The 23947-nt window shown below is 39.5% G+C and overlaps 1 protein-coding gene across 3 annotated transcripts in view; it reads left to right on the forward strand.

Annotated features, from left to right (window-relative positions):
• Window positions 1-537: 537 nt before the first annotated feature.
• ACAN (aggrecan) overlaps window positions 538-23947 on the forward strand; it is a 152141-nt gene continuing 128731 nt past the window's right edge. Inside the window, exon 1 of one of the 3 annotated variants that reach the window (XM_077472599.1) lies at window positions 538-994. The gene's annotated coding sequence lies outside the window, so the exon portion shown is untranslated. The remainder of the gene's footprint in view (window positions 995-23947) is intronic. The other 2 variants (XM_077472598.1, XM_077472600.1) reach the window with 2 other exon arrangements.

Here is a 23947-nt window from a genome sequence, read left to right on the forward strand (position 1 = left end):
TGTATGATCAGATTGTATTGTGTATGGTCAGACTAAGGCATTGCTCTCTAAATCATTTAATCATATTGACTAAAGTAGATTGTAAAATGAATTTAAAATGTGTAAGTGGGAAAAACAATAACCAATAGCATAAAACAGCAGTTAAGGCAATGAAAGCAATTGCTATAGGCATTGCCCGTTGCTTTATTAAATAATGCCATAACATTCCTGATAATATGGAACAACATATTTCTAGATTGCGTTCAAGACCCAGCCACGCAGGAATCTGTAGGACCCCAACACTTGGGTAGCGTCCCATACAAAAAAAAATCTTTATTTAAACATCTCTGGTCTTTAAACATCTCTGGTCTTTATGTCTTCTTTAACTATTGTGTTCTTCTTCAAGTCCAGCAGCAGTATGCCTCCACTTCTGGCTGAGATACCCTTATATATATATAAGCATCTTAATGATGGGACACCCCAGGGGGCAGGAGCTCAACCCCACTGCACTAAAACCCACCTACTTCTCCTCCACCTCGCAGCCTTCACAAAGTCCCCTCTGGACTTTCACCTACCTTTGCAGGAGGGTCCAGCATACTTAGTAATCAGCAGGCATTTCCAGGAGTTATCCGGAAAAAAAAAAAAATTGACAGGAGGAGTCTGAAAGTCAGAGGCTGCTAAACTTGGTCTGATTGTGAAAAAAAATTCTTTCCTTCACACTCACAATACTTATACTACAGCCTTGCTACTTCTCCTGCTGCTGCCTGCAAGGAGCCTGACACTCTACACCATAAATAAGGGGGATTTTTGCATTTTAAAGGTGGAAGGCTGGAAACATCTGGAGGCCGGTGAAGATAACATCATTAAGAAAACTGTCATCAATTTTTTTTTTCTCTCATCTGTGAAACAAGAGACCAACGAAGACATTTAAAAAAAAAAAAATCAAAAAAGCTAAAAGTTTTATGCCAGGTGTATGGGACATAGAATATTCAAATACTGCACTGAACTTTTAAAGGTAATGTCACATTTATTTATTTATCTGTTACAGGTATTTTGTATAATGCCGACAATTTATATGATCGATTATTGAAACATTTAACATTTTACTGGTTAAAAAAAATGTATTCAATTTTAATAGAAAAAAAAAGGTTATAGAAAGCTATATTTTAGTAATATTGCCAGGGAAATCTTTCTAGTGTACGCAATATTCGCACTGGGTATAAGTAAATATTAATGATGTCTTATTAGCAGAATTTTTCTAATCCATTAACAATAAAATATTGATTGTAAGTAATATTAAGTATTAGTTGGTTCATTGAAGTGATACAAGTTAATACAGTGATGTGAATGAATAAAATTCATTCATTCCTGGGAATGACTCACAATGGAGTTTGCTGTCCAAACTCTAGTAGTAGATCCAATCCATTACTTAGGATAGCTGTGTGGTGCAATAATGAGTGCAATGAAATATTGAACAATCTATAGGTTCAGCCCAGAATATATTTCAGCACGCTGGAAATTTTTTGTCTTTTTAACATAATGTGGAACGCTCTTTTCTGAGAGTATGAGATTGAGAAAGGGTAAGGATTTAACTGAGAGTTGTATCTGCCACAGTTTTAGATCCCGGACGATATATATATATATATATATATATATATATATATATATATATATATATATATATATGTTCTTGTGTTGTGTATGTATGACTAAACATGTACTAATATTTGCCCTGGTTGCCCATTTTACCTGTGTGTAACGCCAGGGGAACAAGGGGGCATCACCAACATGGCACTCTTAAACCCTTACTTGTACGAGACTTCAGTTCATTGTAGAGATAGCTAGGGTCATTGATATTAGTGGAACCATCTACTAACATTTGTTCTGGTTACCCAATTTAACTGAATGTACCACCTGTAAATCAAGGGGGAACCACCAATGTGGCAGTCTATACCCATACTGGTATATGGCTACAGTTCATCATAGAGCCACCAGAAAGTCAATGGTCTGAGCGAACCCATTAAACATCAGCTAGCATTTGTCCTGGTTACCCAATTTACCTATATGTACTCCCTGAAGATCAAGGGGGCACCACCAGGAGATCAAGGGAGCACCACTAATGGGGCAGTTCATACCCATACTGGTATACAACTGCAGTTTATTGTAGAGACACCAGTAAGTTAGTGGTCTGAGTGAACCCATTAGACATCTACTAACATTTGTCCTTGTTACCCAGTTTAACTGTATGTACTGCCTGGAGATCAAGGGGGCACCAGGAAATCAAGGTGGCACCATCAATGTGAGAGTCCATAGCCATACTTGTACATGACTGCAGTTCATTGCGTAGAAAACTAGTGTCAGTGGTATGAGTAAATCCATTAAACATCTACTAATAATTGTTCTGGTTGCACATTGTAAAGGTATACACTTTCTGGAGATCAAGAGGGTATCACCATTACCAATGTGGGAGTCCATACCTATACTGGTATAGGACTGCAGTTCATTGTAGAGACAGCCATTGTCAATGTAATGAGTGAACCCATTAAACATCTAAGAACATTTGTCCTGGTTAACAAGTTGAACAGTATATACTACCTGGAGATCAAGGGGGCATCACCAATGTGAGAGTCCATACCCATACTTATACATGACTGCAGTTCATTGTGTAGACAATCAGTGCCAATGGTATAAGTAAATCCATTAAACATCTACTAATATTTGTCCTGGTTACCTATTGCAACAGTATCTACCTTCTGGAGATCAAGGGGGCATCACCATCACTGATGTGTCAGTCCATACCCGTACTGGTATAGAACTGCAGTTCGTTGTAGAGATAGCCAGTGTCAATGGTATAAGTGAACCCATTAAACATCTACTAATAATTGTTCTGGTTACACATTTTAACTGTATACACCTTCTGGAGATCAGGGGGGCATCACCATTACCAATGTGGCAGTCTTTACCCATACTGGTATAGGACTGCAGTTCATTGTAGAGACAGCCAGTGTCAATGTAATGAGTGAACCCCTTAAACATCTAAGAACATGTGTCCTGGTTAACCAGTTTAACTGTGTGTACTGCCTGGAGATCAAGGGGGCACCACCAATGTGAGAGTCCATACCCATACTTATACATGACTGCAGTTCATTGTGTAGACAACCAATGCCAATGGTATAAGTAAATCCATTAAACATCTACTGGTATTTGTCCTGGTTACACATTGCAAGAGTATGCGCCTTCTGGAGATCAAGGGGGCATCACCATCACTAATGCAGCAGTCCATACCCATACTGGTATAGGACTGCAGTTCGCTGTAGCGATAGCCAGTGTCAATGGTATACGTTAACCAAATAAACATCTACTAACATTTTCACAATTAAACTGAATGTACTTTCTGGAGATCCAGGGGGCACCACCAGTGTGGCACTCCATGCTCATACTTGCAGTTCATTGTAGAGTTGGTTAGTGTCAATGGTATGAGTGAGCCAATTAAACATCTACTAACATTTGTCCTGGTTACCCTTTTAACTGTTTGCATTGCCTGGAGATAAAGTCCATACCCATACTGGTACATGACTGCAGTACATTGTGCTTCGCAGTGTGGAAATTAGTGACCAGCAGTGAATGAATGGTACCCGCATTGCTAGTCATGGTATAAATGCGCCTACTGTATGTATCAATCTATGGGTAGCTTCACTGCATCTTGATATACTGTGGGAGGTCACAGCCAAAATCCACAAGTGTAGCTGCTGGACCTCATCCCTCTACCGGGAATAGTTTCATGGTTCACCTATTAAGATGGATCATATTAACAGACCATTGTCCACCATGGAGCTCACGTAACTGTTCAATTTCACAAGCATCCCCTGTGAATACATTAAATACGTGTGCCAGTAATATAATAATGGTAATACCTAATATGTAGATTATTATGGGGTGCATCTAAGATAATTGAATATCCGTTATGTTCATATAACATGTAAAGAATTGGGCTGATTTAGTATGATGAGTGATAGTTATGCACTCTAATATAGTAATATTGCCACATAGGTGAAGTGGGAGTTAGTAGACAGTTGGGCTGAGTTACTAAAGAAGTCAAGAATCTTCATTCTAAAAATTGTGTGACAGTTACTTCAGTTATCCAATCATGTGAAAAGCAAATTCCTTAGAATTCCCAATCTGATGCTTTTCCTGTAATTGGATAAGTGAATATTCACACAATTTTATAAGTGAAGATTCTCAACTCCTTTAGCAAATCAGCCCATCTGTCTTTAATAACTTACATTTCACCCATTGGCTATATGAATAATTCTGTCCCTAGACAAGCCTGGATATATTAGTTAGTTATTAGTTATTATATCACACTGATCTATTAGTAATAAGGGCAGCGTTTTTGGTTTTAGAAATGAGAAGTGCTTGTTATGCATACTAGTCCTATAGCCACATAAGGGAAATGTGAGTTACTAAAGACTGACAGTTGGGCTGATTTACTAAACATGTTGAGAAATTTCACTTAAAAATTGTGTGCATATTCACTTCTATTCTCCAATGATGTGGAAAGCAAATGGTAGGCTTGTTTAGGGAAAGAATTATACATAAAGTCATATAGCACACATTAGTGAAATGGGTGTTATTAGACAGTTGGGCTGATCTGTTAAAGAAGTTGGGAATCTCTACTTAAAAAGATTGTGTGGACATTCACTGGGGCTGCCTCTGCTCCACAACGCCAGCATACTACAGAGCCACTAGTCAAATATATTTAACCCTCTCAGAGTTGAACCATTCTCCAAAAAATACAGCCCTGAAGAAGGAAAAGGCAAGTCTCCCGAAAAGCGTTGGCTCCACTTTATACTTTATACTTTTATCTTCAGTAAATAATATTAAAAATCATCAAATGAGACATTTTTGGTTTTAGAAATGAGAAGTGCTCGTTATGCATACTGTTACCACAGCCACATAAGGGAAATGTGAGTTACTAAAGACAGACAGTTGGGCTGATTTACTAAACATGTTGAGAATTTTCACTTAAAAATTGTGTGCATATTCACTTCTATTCTCCAATGATGTGGAGAGCATATGATCATATTATTGAGTATTTAAAGTAATAAAAAGTTTGCTTTTCACATGGCTGGAGAATAGAAGTGAAGTGAATACTCACACAATTTTTGGAGTGAAGATTCTAAACTCCCCACCTGTCTTGGTAAGTCAAGTTTCACCCGTGTGGCTAAATGACTCTACATATAATGGTCTCTCCAAATTTTGCGGCTGATTTACTAAAACTGGAGAGTGCAAAATCTGGTGCAGCTGTCTGGGCATGTTAGCCAATCAGCTTCTAACTTCAACTTGTTCAATGGAGCTTTGACAATAAAACCTGGAAGCTGATTGGTTTGTATGCAGAGCTGCACCAGATGTTGCACTCTCTAGTTTTAGTGAGGCTCGGTTCACAATTAGGATCTGACTTGTGAGACCCTAAGTTGCTTGACATGTGAAATCCAATTTTAGTCAATGAGTGCTGTCTTAATTAGCACTACTAAAGTCGCTCCAACTTTATAAAAGGTTCATGTACTACTTTTCCCGACTTGTGCCCATAGACTTTAATGGAATTCACCTCCAAGTCGGATCCTCATTTTAATTGATGTGATATGGATCTGATATTACTGGAAGATTACACAGGCATTCCCTGAAGTTGCTTCAAAGTCACTTTAAAATCACAAAGTTACATCAAGTTGCACTGAAGTCGCACTGAAGTCGCACTGAAGTCGCCTGACAAAGTTGCACTGAAGTTGCCTGAAAAGTTGTGCTGTAAGTCGCGCAGCTTGCAGGAGCCTAAATAAAACGCATTGTCTCTATCACAAATATATCCGATTTAATAACTGAGTCACAGGCTTGTTTAGGGAAAAAAATTATACATAAAGTCATATAGCACATATTAGAGAAATGGGCGTTATTAGACAGTTGGGCTGATCTGCTAAAGAAGTTGGGAATCTCTACTTAAAAAACAAATTGTGTGGACATTCACTAGGGCTGCCTCTGCTCCACAACGCCAGCATACTACAGAGCCACTAGTCAAATATATTTAACCCTCTCAGAGTTGAACCATTCTCCAAAAAATACAGCCCTGAAGAAGGAGAAGGCAAGTCTCCCGAAAAGCGTTGGCTCCACTTTATACTTTATACTTTTATCTTCAGTAAATCATTTTAAAAATCATCAAATGAGACATTTTTCTGCACACCGGGCGCTCCTCTCCAATCATCCAAGTGTTCCCTGCAGAAACGCCCCCCTTTGCTGTTATCTGAAAAGTAGCAGCTCTAAATCCCAATGGATCTATCACCTACCACCTACAATTGGGAAGTGATTCCCTCTATACCCTCCACACAGTAATTGCCCGCTAGGCAGCCTCCAGAGACATAGGTCCAGAACTGTTTTTCACCCAAACTTGATACCTACTAAAAGAGTTGGGAATCCTTACTCAAAAAATGGTGTGAACATTCACAAATAACAATAACAAGCTTATTTAGGGGAATAATTATACACAAAGTCAAATCATCAATAGCAACCAAACGGCAATTGTCTTTTATTGTTTTGACCGTTTTGAACTAATAAAAGGTCCATTCCGATTGCTTGCTATGGACAGTGGCACTCCACATGTCTTCATTGTTCATGGTACTGATAATGTAATAATAATAATAATAATAATAATAGGTCTTATTCAGATAAAGATGATAATCTTAGAAATTATTATTTTTTACTAAAAAGTAGTTGATGATTGAAATGGACTTCCAGCAGAGGTGGTTAGTCAGTCAACAGTAAATGAATTTAAACACACTTGGGGTAAACTTAGATCTATACTTTACATAAATGTAAAAAAAAATATATATATATATATATATATATATATATATATATATATATATATATATATATAGCCAAAAGTATTGGGACACCTGCTTTAATGGCTTCCCAGTCTTAGTCCGTAGGGTTCAATATTGAACCGGCCCACCCTTTGCAGCTATAACAGCTTCAACTCTTCTGGGAAGGCTGTCCACAAGGTTTAGGAGTGTGTCTATGGGAATGTGGGAATGTGTGACCATTCTTTCAGAAGAGAATTTGTGAGGTCAGGCACTCATGTTGGACGAGAAGGCCTGGCTCACAAAGTCTGCTCTAATCCATCCCTAAGGTGTTCTGCCGGGTTGAGGTCAGGACTCTGTGTAGGCCAGTCAAGCTCCTCCACCCCAAACTCGCTCATCCATGTCTTTATGGACCTTGCTTGGACCTTGCGATGGACCACTGTTTCTATGATAAAGAAAAACATTGTCTAAGAGGATGCTGCACAGATCAGCGATCAGCAACTTGCAAAACTGTTTCAAATAGAGCACAATCTAAGGACCATTAGCATAAATGTTGGGGATTTGGTTAACAACAAATGGCTCTAATCCCAGTATTAGAACAGTCAAGAAATGTAGTACCCTTAACATGCAAGTGACAGTAAGGATAGGGGTTTTAATATGCCTCAAATATCTTCAAAAGCACACAACACCAAAATTCTACATCTACATAAAAAGACAAGTTTATTCTAATATTAAAAGATTCTTTGGAGTGACAGGTTTTGTCCCGTAGGGGCTTCCTCGGGATCCACTTCCTCTTGTAGTCTTTCCAGTAAACCGACCAACCAGAGAGAACTTCCTTACTTCAATAAAAGGTCAGACATAAGAAGTAATACCCAATTACCCAGTTACTATTTAATACTGGGCATTACTTCTTATGTTTGACCTATTAATGAAGTAAGGAATATCTCTCTTGGCTGCTTTACTGGAAAGACTTCAAGAAGAAGTGGATCCCGAGGAAGCCCCTACCGGGCAAAACCTGTCTCTCCAAAGTTTGAGCAATAGGGCAGTCTCATGGATATATATAGAAACATTGACCATAAGTCATAAAGGTAGTCAACAGGACAGGAGTCCCCTAGATGGATCCTGCCAACAAAATTCACAAGTCGTAACCCAGAGACTTGGAAATTTGTTAAAGGAGGGGAAAGACGACATAAAAGTCACCTACAGTGCCTTGAAAAAGTATTCATACCCCTTGAAATTTTCCTAATTTTGTCATGTTACAACCAAAAAACTTAAATGTATTTTGTTTGGTATTTTATATGATAGAGCAACACAAAGTGGCACATAATTATGAAGTGGAGGGAAAATAATAAATGGTTTTCAATTTTTTTTACAAATAAATATGTGATAAGTGTGGCATGCATTTGTATTCAGTCCCCTTTACTCTGATGCCCCATAACTAAAATCGAGTGGAACCAATTGCCTTCAGAAGTCACCTAATTAGCAAATAGAGTCCACCTGGGTGTAATTTAATCTCAGTATAAATACAGCTGTCCTGTGAAGCCCACAGAGGTTTGTTAGAGAACCTTAGTGAACAAGCAGCACAATGAAGGCCAAGGAACACACTAGACAGGTCAGGGATAAGGTACTGTGTACCCAACATCGTGGCATGAAGACCCAGAAAACCCTGACAACAAAAGTGTAAACCAACCGGGAGCATCCTTCAATCACAGTTCAAAATAGGGTGACAGCTCACACTAAAGGACCACTTTCGATTGTAAGTTCCCCGAGCAGAGCCATCCTATTCCTTCTAGCAAGAGAAAAAACGAACCCAAGTTCTACCGCTATATAGTATAGTTGGTGTGTAGAGTAGTCAGTGCTCTGGCTGATTAAGCTCACAAAAGAGCCATAGAAAGTACAGGCGGGCAACTCGACAGCTTCTCTATAGAAAATATTTATTTAAGCATTACAGCAATAACATCATCCAAAAATTCTGACGCATTTCGGCCTTAGGCCTTCATCAGAAGAATAAAATGCGTTTGATGAAGGCCTAAGGCCAAAATGCGCTAGTTTTTGGATGATTTTATTTCTGTAATTTAAATAAATATTTTCTATGGAGAAGCTGTCAAGTTACCAGCCTGTACTTTCTATGGATCCTGTTCCTTCTGTATTGAACTGTGTTGTAATTGTACTGTCTCCCTTTCTATTGTAAAGCGCTGTGCAAACTGTTTGCGCTATATAAATCCTGTATACTATGATTAATAATAATAATCATAGTTACATAGTTAGTATGGTTGAATAAAGACACCAGTCCATCTAGATCAACCTGAGTGAGTGTCTACAATTTTCCCTATCCCTGTACATTGTGCACTCACATCAGTCCCTACCCTCAAGGAGCCCACAATCCAAGGTCCCCAATCATATACTAGGGCCAATTTTGGAAAAAAGCCAATTAACCTACCTGCATGTCTTTGGAAGTGGGAGGAAACCGGAGTACCCGGAGGAAACCCACGCAGGCACAGGGAGAACATGCAAACTCCAGGCAGGTAGAGTTGTGGTTGGGATTCAAACCAGCGACCCTTTTTACTGCTAGGTGAGAGTGCTACCCACTACACTACTGTGCCGTCCAACAAATTTTGAACTGGTAAAAATTTTAAACATTGGAAACTTTATAACCTATTTACACAGTTAGTAAGGTTGAATAAAGACACCAGTCTATCCTGAGTGAGTGTCTACAATCATTGCTATCCCTGTACATTGCACACTCACATCGGTCCCTACCCTCAAGGAGCCCACAATCCAAGGTCCCCCATTCATATACTAGGGCCAATTTTGTACAGAAGCCGATTAACCTACCTGCATGTCTTTGGAGTGTGGGAGGAAACCCATGCAGGCACAGGGAGGACATGCAAGCTCCAGGCAGGTAGAGTTGGGGTTGGGATTCAAACCAGCGACCCTTTTTACCGCTAGGTGAGAGTGCTACCCGCTACACCACTGTGCCACCAATATAATATTTAATATGGGATATAATTGGGATATATGGGATAAAATCAGGATATATACGAGTCCCTGTATACCGTATATATATATATATATCAGGTCCTTTTTCTATCTGCGGGTGTGGAATGGAAAAGTCAGGTTGTATCTTGTGGATTTATTGAAAGTACATGTGTCCTAAAAGGTGGGGGAAGAGGACGGGGAGGGAAGCTGCTAACATACTTAGTGTAGGGCTGTCTGTCAAACTTTCCACTTTCTTCCCTTGAACCTCTATATTAAGGTTTCCTGTAATACCAGCCATCCCGTACAGAAGGAATACGTTCAGCGCCGGTGACTAGTCAAAGTGGGCACTCGGTGTGGAAAATCAGGGAGTGAGGTTATTTTTAAGGAGATATGGAAATAGAGCAGAAAAAAGAAAATAAATATGAAGGTATTACTGCTCTGTGTAACTTGCATGAAGGATAAGCGTTTAACGTTACTTCGTCAGGAGAGTCAGGTATCAGTTGTAAAAATCCAACACATGGCACATTACTTTGAAAAAACACTTTTTATGGTATATTTATACTGTTGTCAATGAGGCAACTGTCGAGACCCTGTTTGAACTGACGAAGGCTGACTGTACATTATACAATCTGATTGTACAATCTACTTTAGATCAACTATGTAGTGCAGGGGCCTGCCTGATTTGATACAAATAGTATAATAATAGTTCATTAAATGTGTAAGGGCTGGTTCACACCAGTGCATTGTTTCTCCTTTTTTTTTCTTCACCTTAAAGAGGTTGTAAACTCAAGAAAAAAAGAAAAAAAAACAAGACAAAGGCATAATGAGCTAGTATGCATTGCATACTAGCTCAGAAATATTTAACTTAGATCGAAGCTGTAGCAGCGGTCCCCGTACACCGCTGTGACTGGCGACATGTCTCCCGGAGTTGTTTCCGGGTTTGCAGGGTCCGATGCTGTAATTGGCCAGAGGCGCGATGACGTCACTCCCACACATACGCGTGGGAGCTGCCTGTCACGCACGGCTACTGAAGAAATGGCACGGATGGGCTGTTTCTTCAGAGCGCATGTGCTGATGACGTCGGCACATGCGGATACAGTAAATATCACCTAAACTGTGCAAGTTTAGGAGATATTCACAGTACCTACAAGTCAGCCTTATTATAGGCTTAAAAAACTATTTTAAAAGATGGATCTCAGAATACCGTTAATTTTTTTTTGGGGGGGGGCAAAAAAAAACTATTCATCTAGAGTAGATATCATAGGTTTACCTGTAGTGAAAAGTGGTGTAACTTTGGGTTTACAACCACTTTAAGGGCTAGTTCCCAACACATGCAATCCAGTGCGTTTTTTTTTATTCTGCATTAGAAATGCATGGAAAGTAGATTTTATGGTTTCCAATGGCATAGTTCACACCAATGCGTTCCAGTTGCAGCAAAAAAATTAAAAAGTAGAACACGCTGTATTTTTTCTGCACTGAGCTGTACTGGAACACAGTAAAACGCATAAAAAATGCACTGGAATGCACCTAAACACTCCAAAAATGCACTGGAACGCACATATCCCCATTTAGGGCCAGTTGACACCATGTGCAGTCCAGTGCATTTTTTTCTGCATCAAAAATGCATGGATAGGCGGTTATATGGTTTTCAATAGCATAGTTCACACCAGTGTAGTCAGTTCCAGAAAAAAAAGTAGAACATGCTGCATTTTTTCTACACTGAACTGTACTGGAATGCGGTAAAACGCATAACGAATGCGGTAAAACGCATAAAAAAAAACACCGGAACGCACCTAACTGCACCAAAAATGCACACACATGTCCTAATTTAGGGCCAGTTCACACCATAGAAACGCAGTCCAGATGCATTCCAGATGCTTTACTGAATGCGCATTTTTAATGTGTTTTTGATGCGCTCCAGTGCATTTTTCATGCAGTACAGAGCATCCCCTCCCTATTTTTTCCTAACCCTAAATAAGGATGTGTGTTCCAGTGCATTTTTTGGTACGATTAGGTGTGTTCTGGTGCGTTCCAGTGCGTTTTTGATGCATTTTACAGCATTCCAGCACAGTCCAGTGCAGGAAAAATGCAGCATGCCCTACTTTTTTTTTCTGGAACTGGAACGCACTGGTGTGAACTAAGCCATTGAAAAACCATATAACCTACTTTCCATATGTTTGTGATGCAGAAAAAAAACGCACTGGACTGCATGTGGTGTGAACTGGCTCTTAAGGTGAAGAAAAAAAAAATGGGAAAAAAATGCACTGGATTGTATAAATAAAAACACACCAAAATGCATAAAAAACCCTGGAATGCATAAAAAAACGCGTCAAAAATGCCTACGCAGAAAGGTATTTCTATGGTGTGAACTGGCCCTTAAGGGGAAGAAGAAAAGAGGGGAAAAATGCATGCAAACGCATCCAAAATGCATTACAGATGTACATGCAGAAAAGCATCCAGAACACATCCGGACTGCATTTCCATGGTGTGAACTGGCCCTAAATCTAAAGGTGAGTGTATAGAGATTGCACAGTGTGTGGCCAGCTCAAAACTTCTATAACTCTTTAAATATTTCTATATATTGCTCTCCAATGCTATTTATACAGGACATCATTTGCAGGCCTCCAGATGGTTACATAGTGCTCTATGCATGCACAAGTCCTTTCTTGTTGACAGCAATGATTTTGGTTATTCAGCCTTTCAGGTAGAAAGTTAAAGAAAATAAAGGGTCATCTCAGTATCTTGGTCTTAGTTTAAACTAAACGCAGGCAATACACATTTTCCAGCAGGCTGTCAAATTTTCAGCAGATATCCCTTTATTTGTTTATAAATCGTCATTTTTAAGTGTTATAAAAAGTGTTATTAGAGTTCTAGAGTTTGGTTTATTGGTCTATATTTCTGATTTGATTAAATAATCATTCAACAAGGACATAAACGTTTCAGTTATTTTTGGAGTTTTTCCATTTTCAATTCAAATTCTGCATCGTCCGAAGAAAAAAAATAAACTCTCACTACTGCCATCTGCAGGCAATTTTTATATTTAGCATTGCACAGACATGTACAGTTCTCTTGCTTTGTAACAACTTCTGTTTGTTGAAATACAAATACAGGAGTTGATTTACTAAAACTGGAGAGTGCAAAATCTGGTGCAGCTGTGCATGATAGCCAATCAGCTTCTACCTTCAGCTTGTTTAATTAAGCCTTGACAGCTTCCATTTTTTATTTTTTTTGTCAAGGCTTAATTAAACAAGCTGAAGGTAGAAGCTGATTGGCTATCATGCACAGCTGCACCAGATTTTACACTCTCCAGTCTTAGTAAATCAACCCCACCATCTCTATTGTACTCTACTGTACTAGTAAATATGTGAATTAGGTGTATTTATCAGAAAACATAACAAGTGTTGTGTCTTGGAACATTTACAGAAGAATTGCTAATATATCTGCACTTTTGATCCGTGTACAGAGCCAAACAATCACAATCAATAATCACTCCACCATTGAAAGAAAGGTCAACTGGCTGGACCGGACATCTTCATTCGATTGCCAGTTTTAAATTGTAACCTGAGCATTAAACAGGGTCAGTGCTGGATAATTACTAAATCAACTGCTGCAATGGATATGATTATGTATAGATGACCACACGGAAGGATAGATAATTAGATGGATTAATAAATATATAGATAATAGATAATGAATAGATAGATAGATAGATAGATAGATAGATAGATAGATAGATAGATAGATAGATAGATGATTAATAGATAACATCTGTATACAATATGTAGAAGCCATTGTGCAACTGTTTTTCTTTTCTTTTTTTTTAAATCACATCAGTGTGTTTTGTTTCTTACAATCCCATCATAGATGGATGAATTCTGGATAAAAGCCCCAAATTTACATTAGAGGAAGAAGGAAATTTTTGGCTGACAGTCAGTCATAACACTGAGTGTCCTGTGTCACTGCTCTGCGCTGTTTGTACAAAGCCCCATTCAAAGGATTCTTAATATGAAATACATACAAATACAGCCGCGTATGTCCTCACATCCTAAAGTTATAAGGACAGTTGCCTTATGTCCTCAGATCCTAAAGTTATAAATACAGTCACCATAGGTCCTGAGATCCTAAAGTTATAAATACAGTCACCATAGGTCCTCAGATCCTAAAGTTATAAATACAGTCACCATAGGTCATCAGATCCTGACATCATAAATACAGCGGCTGTAGGTCCTCAGATCCTGACATCATAAATACAGCGGCTGTAGGTCCTCAGATCCTGACATCATAAATACAGCTGCCTTATGTCCTCAGATCATTACATCATAAATACAGTCACTGTAAGTCTTCAAATCCTGACATCAGAAATACAGCCGACTTAGATTCTCAGATCCTGACATCAGAAATACAGCCACCTTCTGTCCCTAGGTTCTAACATCTGGTCTCAGATCATGACATCATAAATACGCTCAATTTATGTCCCCAGATCCTGACATCATAAATACAGCCACCTTTTTGTTGTAATGTGCAGTTAGCTTGCCTGCCACTAGATGGCTCTGTTGCTATTGTGGCATGGTAAGGGGAAAGTTGTAAGCCAGTGTTAGCTCCCCTTTTAGAGAAATCCCTTCTCAAGTGATGTAATGGGTGGAAATAGTGCCCATATAAATGCCAGATGTGGGTTGAGCCCCGTGTAAATGGGGTGTGGGTACAGAGCTGCTCAAATGTAGTCCTATTGTACATAGAGCTGATTCAAATGGACCTTTGCAGGCGAGGTGGTACAGAGTGTACGAATAAAAACTATAGTCACCTTGTCTCCCTTGACTTTCTTCTTCAAGTCCTGTAGTGGGGTGCACAAGCCCTCAGAGGCCTGGACAGAAGCTTTGTATGTAAGTAATGGCGGAAGCCTGGGAGATTGTCATCTGGAAGCGTGCCCGGCTTGGGAAAGATATCGAAGGGACATTGGTCAGAGACTAGAATACTAATGGAAGCACCTTGTTGCCCCTGACCCTCAGCTGTGGGGTCCTGTGGGTCAGTGATGGAAGCCTAGAGCTGTGGATTTAGTATACATGGGGAAGTGGTCCAAACTCTGCGGTGCACCAAAGGAGAGGCCTTACTCATGGCATTCCACACCAAAGATTCTGATAGTATGTCAAATGTGAATTGTCACAGGAAGTATTGTGAAGATGTGAAGTTGCGGTAAAATGCTAAAAATGTATTCATGTGTGGTCATTCCTTTATTCTGAATAATAAGGTCTCAAGCCAGAATGTTTATGCGAGCCCTTGGCGTGGAGATATGTGTCATATATGGTGAGTACAAAGGCAGGGGTTTCGCTATACACAAAGAAGTGGGGTGGTACTGATACAGTTTGGCGCCGACATCTGTCCAATCTCAGGTCCCCCTCACATTCTGTCCCCAGATCCTGACATCATAAATAAACCCAACCTCAGATTCTGAAATCATTAACACAACTGCCTTTTGACCTCAGATCTTGACATCATAAATACAACTATGTAACTAAGTTCCCTACATCACAAATACAGCGGCCTTATGTCCCCAGATCCTGAGATCATAAATACAGCCTCCTTAGGTTCCCAGATCCTGATACATAAATACAGCCATCTTATGACCTCAGATCCTGACATCATGAATGCAACCAACTTATGACCTCAGATCTTGACATCATAAATACAGCACCTTATGTCCCCAGATCCTGATACATAAATACAGCCATCTTATGACCTCAGATCCTGACACCATGAATGCAACCAACTTATGACCTCAGATCTTGACATCATAAATACAGTACCTTATGTTCCCAGATCCTGATACATAAATACAGCCTCCTTAAGACCTCAGATCCTGACATCATAAATACAGCCACCTTATGACCACAGATCCTGACATCATAAATACAGCCACCTTATGACCACAGATCCTGACATCATAAATACAGCCACCTTATGACCACAGATCCTGACATCATAAGTACAGCCACCTTATAACCACAGATCCTGACATCATAAGTACAACTGCCTTATGTCCCCAGATCCTAATATGCTACTACTCTCAAGCTCTCTCGTCTCCTCCTCTCCTGCTCATCTCCAGGATTTCTCCAGAGCCTCTCCCATCCTCTGGAACTCGCTTACTCCACCTATCCGGCTATCCACTACTCTTGCTACCTTCAGGCGATCCCTGAAAACTCATCTCTTCAGGAAAGCCTATCACATCTCCAACTAATCTTTTACCACTTCCATCAGTTCATTCCCCACAGTTGCAAACTTTTGTACTACCTGCCCAACCCTATTAGATTGTAAGCTTTTCTGAGCAGGGCCCTCTTGATCCTCTTGTATTTTATTGTATTATAACTATTGTCTCCCTTTTTTACATTGTACAACTGTTGGCGCTATATAAATCCTGTATAATAGTTAAAAATACAGCTATCTTATGTCTTCAAATTATGAATACAGCTGCCCGACACCCACCCTGAAATAATGGGTTCATTACATGGAATAAGCTGCATTGCTTTCAGTACAACCAATGAAAGTTAAAGTGTTAAAAAAAACGCCAATAATTTGAAAATAATCACGTCTTCATTTAAATTGAGCTCTTCCCCTTTTCCTCTCTATTACGTTTTGCTATGTTAGAGCTTTTTTTTTTTTCATTTGGTTACCGCAGGATGACGCCAAGCCCACTCCCTGGTCCACCTCCCCCGTCCTCCTCCTTCCTCCTAAACAAACCAGCCTCTGTGTCTCCAATGTCCAACTTCTCACCAGCAACAAAAGCTATGTTCTTCTAGGCTCTCGGACCACATAGCGTGTGCCAGCACTCTGCTACTGATGGCCCATACAAGCCAAGAAAAGTAAAGCTTGTTTAAATGTGAAAAAAAGGGGCGAGAGAGACGGGGACAGAGAAAATCACAGGCAGAAATGTGACCGTTAGAAAGGGGGGAAAAATAGGTTCATTGGAGCAACGGAAACCTTAAAAGTTTACTTTTGAGTAATCACTGACTGCTTGTCAGGAGCAGAACAGCCCGTCTGTGTATGAATGGGACACAGAGTTATGAGTCTTGCTCAGCCACTCTCAATAGGCCTACAGTACTGCCAGAGCAAGACTTTTTCCACCTTATGAATGCATTTATTTCATGATGATCACGCATGTCACATACACATCAATTCAAAATGATACCATTATTTTAGGATCTGTAGGTCCCAATTAAAAAAAAAAAAAAGGAAACCGTTTTTGAAAGCTAAAATATGAAATGAACCAATTAGTCCTCGTCTGCTTTAATCGTGTACAAAGTATTTTACAAGAAATGGAGATGTTTGCAGTAGCCGGCTGACTGAGACGTCCCTGGCAATGGCTTAAGAAATTATATTAATAAACTTGTAAAAGAGGTTAAAAGTGTAATAATAAAACATTAAAAGAAGGAACGAAGTTTAAATATAAAGCATAGTCCATCCATGCTTTTCTCCTATCTGTATTGGTTGTTTATATTTAGCTAGAGCTTAAAAATTTTAAACAAATTAATAAATTAAATTAATTAAGTGAGCATTTACAAATGTCAAATGAAAGTTTATTAAAATGCTAATTTTTTTTTTTTAAGTTTTAGTTAAATATAAGCAAATAAACACTAGTAAATGTTATTTAATGATAATAATAATGTTTAAGGTTCTATAATGATGATAATAATAATATACTAGGCTGTATTCACACTTTTGCTCCACATTGCACGGCATTAATACCTGTACATTAATGCATGAGCCTGTTTTTTTCCCATGTCCCTTATTTGTATCGGTTACTTGTAATTAGCTAGAGCTTTAAATTTAAAACAATACATTAATAAACAAATCGAATTAAATGAGCATGTAAAAAATGTCAAATGAAGGTTTATTAAAATTTTCATTAAATTAATTAAATTTTTTTTTTAATTATTATTATTTAAAACTCTAGTCATCTATAAGGAAAATGAATACCTATAAATGTTACCTAATAATAATGTCAAAGGTTGTATTCACACTTGTGCTGTATATTGCATAGTGTGTTACTACCCGTTGCATTAATGCAGCCTGTTTATTTTCACCAACCTGCCAATGCATCCCAATGCAGACCAAGATCTACAGTACTTGGCCATTTTTTACATGGAGCATATTCGCTTCACGCACCATATATGGAAATAAATTAAATAAATATATTCCCGCGCTACGCCAAATCTCCTACCCTGAAAATATTAAAGGGCTGCTATCACTAATATGTTTAGTCACACCACATCAAATATAATAAGTGCCAAATAGTGAAGCGCTGCACCTATCCAGCATATCAATATGAATACCTCAAACCAGTAAATAAAACTAAAATGGAAAAATATTTAAAGAATGAATAAATAATAAACACTAAAAGAAAAAAACACTACATCATAATCTATACATACACAAAATAGTGGAACTAATTATTTGGTTAAGTGGCTGCTGCAACAATTCCCAACTGGTCACGGCGAATGATCATTTTTTACAATGTACGGCATCTATGTTGCCATGGGTTGCATTGGAACACCATTCAAAATGAACACTAACAAAAACTTAACACATGTTTTTGCGCATTGCAACAATGAACGGTAAAATGTTTTTATCCCTACATGTCTATACAGATCTCTGCAAAAAATATTTTTCTTTTAATTCTGCCGCTGTGCTAGAATTGGCGCACAGCTATTACACACGTAAGATTGTATTAACAATGTCTTAAAACACACTGGAGTTTATTCCCAAAGATTATCACACATTTTTATTCATTAAAATATCTTTAACTCTTGATTTGCTATAAGGCTAGGATCCCATCGATCCATGGTTTGTATCTTCCAGACGTTCCTCCTCCTTAATGCTTTTTTTTGTTGGTTTTGAAACCAACACAGATGTGGTGTGGTCCCACTGATTTCATTAGGCGAGTTTGACAGGTGGCACCACCTGTCAAACTTGACATGCCGAGTTAAATCTGCCATAGCTACAAAGGAAAGCATCCTGACTGAAGCATGTTCCCTTCATTGTTTTTGTATCGAACAAATGCGTTGTAGTCCTATTAACTTCAATGGGTGTGAATGACAAGTAGTACTGTCTTTCAAACTCGACAAACCAAGTTAAATTTGTCAAGGCAGCAACGCGTAATAAATTTGCCATGTGTACAATAGCCTCAGCGATTTTGTATGGCACTAGTGCACCGGAGCCAATGCAGCACGGTCCTATTGAATTCAATGAATGAGTTTGACAGGCAAGTTAAGTTTGCCAACCAAATTAAATTTACCTTGGCCACAAAGAAAAGCAACGTGGCCATGACCAACGGGTATGATCCCCTCCCTGCTGCCTTGTTGGATATTTGGGGGCTGCTTGGGGGTCAAACTGCCCAGTTCAGCCTAAACCAGGGTGAAGCTTTCACATGGTAGCCCAATCAGCTACAAAAGGGGAAACTTTCACCCTCTGGGGTGAATGGGAAATTCACCATCTGCAGCTGATTGGGCCGACAGCTTGCTAACATGCGAAAGATTCCTGAAAGTTCAGGTCAAACATGTCATGTAACTACGGACACGGAATTCTCCCCCGTTTGGAGCTGACTAGGCAGGCGGCCTGCTATTATGTGACAACTTTCTGTGAGTTCAGACCAAAAAGGGAAGAAGATTCTGGCCATTGTCATTATCTAAATATGGTCTCATGGCCACATTTGGACAGGCTGATTGGCCAAATATGGCCATTAAGTCAATGTTGTCACCAATATCCCTGCCTCTTTGTTACGAAAGGTTGCGGGGTAGGAAAGCGGTAGGTCAGTGGCCTGCCTTCATGTGGTAGTTTCCTGCGCGTTCGGCCCAAACCTTAGTGCATCAATAATCCCTAAACAAGTTGAAGACACTAGACTTCTCCTTCTCTTCATCATGGGAAACCAACAACCTGCTTTCATATGTAGGGCAGTTCTCATGCACTAACAGATGGCAGGAAGTTTTTCATGGGTACCAGTGGCTGCTAAGGGTCATGGGAAGACCCACCAATGTATCAGTAAATGCATGCATGGTGGCACAATACCCAAATCACTCAATGTTCAAACAATACAAAGATGGCATGCACTGTAAGATTTCTCTCATTTAGCTACACGTTTGAACAAGAGAAATCACTATTCCTCTACCCAGGCTAAACAGCATGGATGGATGAATCTCTCCTACCGGCTATTGTATTCTGACAGATGGAAACCATGGCTGTCTAAATACCAGAACAGTGGCTGTATCTGATTGGATTTTCAGGGCATGGATGTCAGGCAGGAGCAGGGCCACCCATGGCTTCAATTTTGGCGGGTTTGTCGGTCAGGAACCTGATCTGTGTATGGCCAGCTTGACTTGCTGATATAGGTCAGCACATGCTTGCTATAGCTTAGTTCAATGCTATTGCAAACAGCACTTTAGTTCCAAAGGCAGGAAGGTCAAGAAAACTAGAAATGATCTTTCCTGGAATCTGATCTTACAACAGCATGCTGGAATCTGGATGGTTGTTGAGGGTTACAGCACTTTTTACATTGTACTGCTCTATCAAATATACACATATATTGTCAAAAGTATTGGGACACCTGCCTTTACACACACATGAACTTTATCGACATCCCAGTCTTAGTCTGTAGGGTTCAACATTGCCTTGGCCCACCCTTTGCAGCTATAACAGTTTCAACTCTTCTGGTAAGGCTGTCTACAAGGTTTAGGAGTGTGTCTATGGGAATGTTTGACCATTCTTCCAGAAGCACATTTGTGAGGTCAGGCACTGATGTTGGAGAGAAGGCCTGGCTCACAATCTCTGCTCTAATTCATCCCAAAGGTATTCTATCGGGTTGAGGTGAGGACTCTGTGCAGGCTAGTCAAGTTCTTCCAACCCTAACTCGCTCATCCATATCTTTATGGACCTTGCTTTGTGCAGTGGTGCGCAGTTATGTTGGAACAGGAAGGTTCCATCCCTAAACTGTTCCCACAAAGTTGGGAGCATGAAATTGTCCAAAATGTCTTGGTATGCTGACACCTTAAGAGTTCCCTTCACTGGAACTAAGATGATTTGGACCAGTGGACAAAGCAAGGTACATAAAGACATGGCTGAGTGAGTTTGGGGTGGAGGAACTTGACTGGCCTATGCAGAGTCGTGACCTCAACCCGATAGAACACCTTCGGGATGAGTTAGAGCAGAAACTATGAGCCAGGCCTTCTCGTCCAACATCAGTGCCCGGCTTTACAAGTGCGCTTCTGGAAGAATGGTCAAACATTCCCATAGACACACTCCTAAACCTTGTAGACAGGCTTCACAGAAGAGTTGAAGCTGTCAGATCATCCTCCGCAATATCACATTCCCGCTATAAGTCACTGATCGCTGCCATTACTATTATAAAAAATTTACATAAATATATATATCATAGTTTGTAGATGCTATAATGTTCATGTAGACAAATAATATATGCTTATCGGGATTTTTTTTTTTTTTTATTACCACAAACATGTAGCAGAATACATATTGGTCTAAATGACTGCCATTAGTAGTAAAAATAAATAAATAAATAAAAATATACCATAGTTTGTATTTGCTATAACTTTTGCGCAAATCAATCAATATACGCTTATTGGGCTAAATTCATGAAGAAATTACATTTTTTTTTATTGGATGTGTTTTATAGCAGAAAGTAAAAAACATTGTTTTTTTTTTTTTGTTGTTTTTTTTTAAAGTGTTAGTATTTTTTTGTTTTTAGTGCAAAAAATAAATAATGCAATTGTGATCAAATACCACCAAAAGAAAGCTCCATTTGTGGAGAAAAAAATTACATCCATTTTATTTGGGTTCAACGTTGCATGACCGCGCAATCATCAGTTAAAGTAACATAGTGCCGACCGTTGTAAAAACTGTTTTATTTTCTACCGAGTTTCCAAGTAGAATTTCCCTAAACATATTATCAGTTTAATTGGTATTAGTCATCACTCAGAAAGGATTATAAGCATGCAAAAGTTAAACTTTAAATGAAGTTTTCGCCCAAGATATATAAAATGAATTTCTTCCTATTTTAGGTCTAATGCATAAGACACAAGGGGCAGAAAAAACACTGCCAACAGAATATTTTTGTAGAGAATAGTGAGAGTTCTGTATGTTTTAAATTGGCTGCTGTTCGGGGGAAAAAAAAAATGGTTTCATTTGGAGGGAAGGCTCTGTATTTACGTTTAGTCTCAAATTAATGCAGAAAGGGAAGTGTTGGAATGTCAGTACTGCAATGGAAAGACCAATGTCTGAATGAAAGGAGCAAGCCATTGGGAAAGGGGAGAACTGACCAGCTATCCCGAAAAAGAAAAGTTCTTAGTCCAACCTTCATTCCACCACATTTCTCCGGGATACTTTACATACAGGGTGTCTGTTCCACGCCAAGAGGACAAAACAGCTGTTTTTTTCATCTCTTATAATAAACATGAAGAGATCTAACTGTTCCTTCATGGTGATGAAAGGAGACCGTAGGGCATAGCATTTCCTCCATATTTATTCAGCATTCATTGGAAAGTGTCCCAGTACTGTTCTCCACTTATCTGTATGTATGAATTCTATCATAAAAATAGTCATATAGCCAGAAGCATATGTAGACAAAGAGAACATACTCGTGAAATGGTGGGATGAAAATACAAGGCCAGTAAACACAAATATATTTGACTTTTGAGTAGATCCTGCCACTACCATCTAAGCCCTTGTACACACGGTCGGACATTCCGACAACAAAATCCATCGGATTTTGTCCGACGGATTTGGTCCGAAACCTGTGTTGCATACACACGGTCGGACAAAGTCGTTGGAAAATGTGATCGTACGTAACGTGATGACGTTATTTCGTTAAGACGGGACTATGTTCAGGCTAGTAGCCAATAGCTTTGGTCTAGGAATTTGATCTGAGCATGCGTGGCACTTCGTCCGATCGGAATTCTCTACACACAATGGGACAAAGTCCGATCGGATCATGTTGTCGGAAAGTTTTATAGCCCAGCTCTAAAACTTTGTCCGTCGGACATTCCGATGGAAACAGTCCGATGGAGCCCACACACAGTCGGATTATCCGACAACACGGTCTGATCGGACATTTTCCGTCGGGAATGTCCGACCGTGTATGCAAGGGCTAATATCTCCTGAAGACCGTAGATGTGGCATCTGCCAGCCTTAATACACTTGCTAAGGTCTCTACATGACAAAAATGCTGATGGAGGAGAAGAAAGGGATTCTAATGCAAAAGAAAACAGAGTCAGGAACTCCATCTCGACACTGGAGTCCTAATAGATATGAAAACAAAAATCATATCACATGTCTTGCTGGGTTGGAGGAAAAAATAGGTGAAATACTGTCCCTGAAGAAGAAGCAACTTCAGGCTCCTACCTCTGATGGTCATGTGACCAAAAACCAGTTGATTTCTGCTGAAGGAGAGGATCAGCCAATTTGGGAATCGCCTTGTAAACCTCTAAAGTAAAAAAAATGAACAAAGCATATGTGAGCAAGGTGCAGCATGGTGGGGTGGGCAGTGAACATGCAGAGTCCAAGTTAGGCAATAGTATTATACTATAGAAAGGTTCAACAGAACCAGGCACATCTCTAAGCACTTGTACACACGGTTGGACATTACGACAACAAAATCCGTCAGATTTTGTCCGACGGATTTTGTCCAAAACTGGTGTTGCATACAAAGTTGTCGGAAAATTCGATCGTACGTAACGCGACAACATTATTTCGTTACGACGGGACTATGTTCAGGCTAGTAGCCAATAGCTTTGGTCTAGGAATTTGATCTGAGCATGCGTGGCACTTCGTCCGATCGGAATTCTCTACACACAATCGGACAAAGTCCGATCGGATTATGTTGTCGGAAAGTTTTATAGCCCAGCTCTAAAACTCTGTCCGTCGGATATTCCGACGGAAACAGTCCGATGGAGCCCACACACAGTAGGATTATCCGACAACACGGTCCGATCGGACATTTTCCATCGGAATGTTCGACCGTGTGTACAAGGGCTAACAGGCACACCTCAATGTGCCTCAATCAGGCACACCTATCCGGAGCCACTTACTGTGACAGAGGTCTGAAGACTTGAAGATGCCAACAGCATCTACAACAAGGAGCTGAA

This window comes from Lithobates pipiens, unplaced genomic scaffold, assembly GCF_037356315.1.
Source record: "Lithobates pipiens isolate NorthernLeopardFrog02 unplaced genomic scaffold, aLitPip1_a1.2 Scaffold_8, whole genome shotgun sequence".
Classification (NCBI taxonomy): domain Eukaryota; kingdom Metazoa; phylum Chordata; class Amphibia; order Anura; family Ranidae; genus Lithobates; species Lithobates pipiens.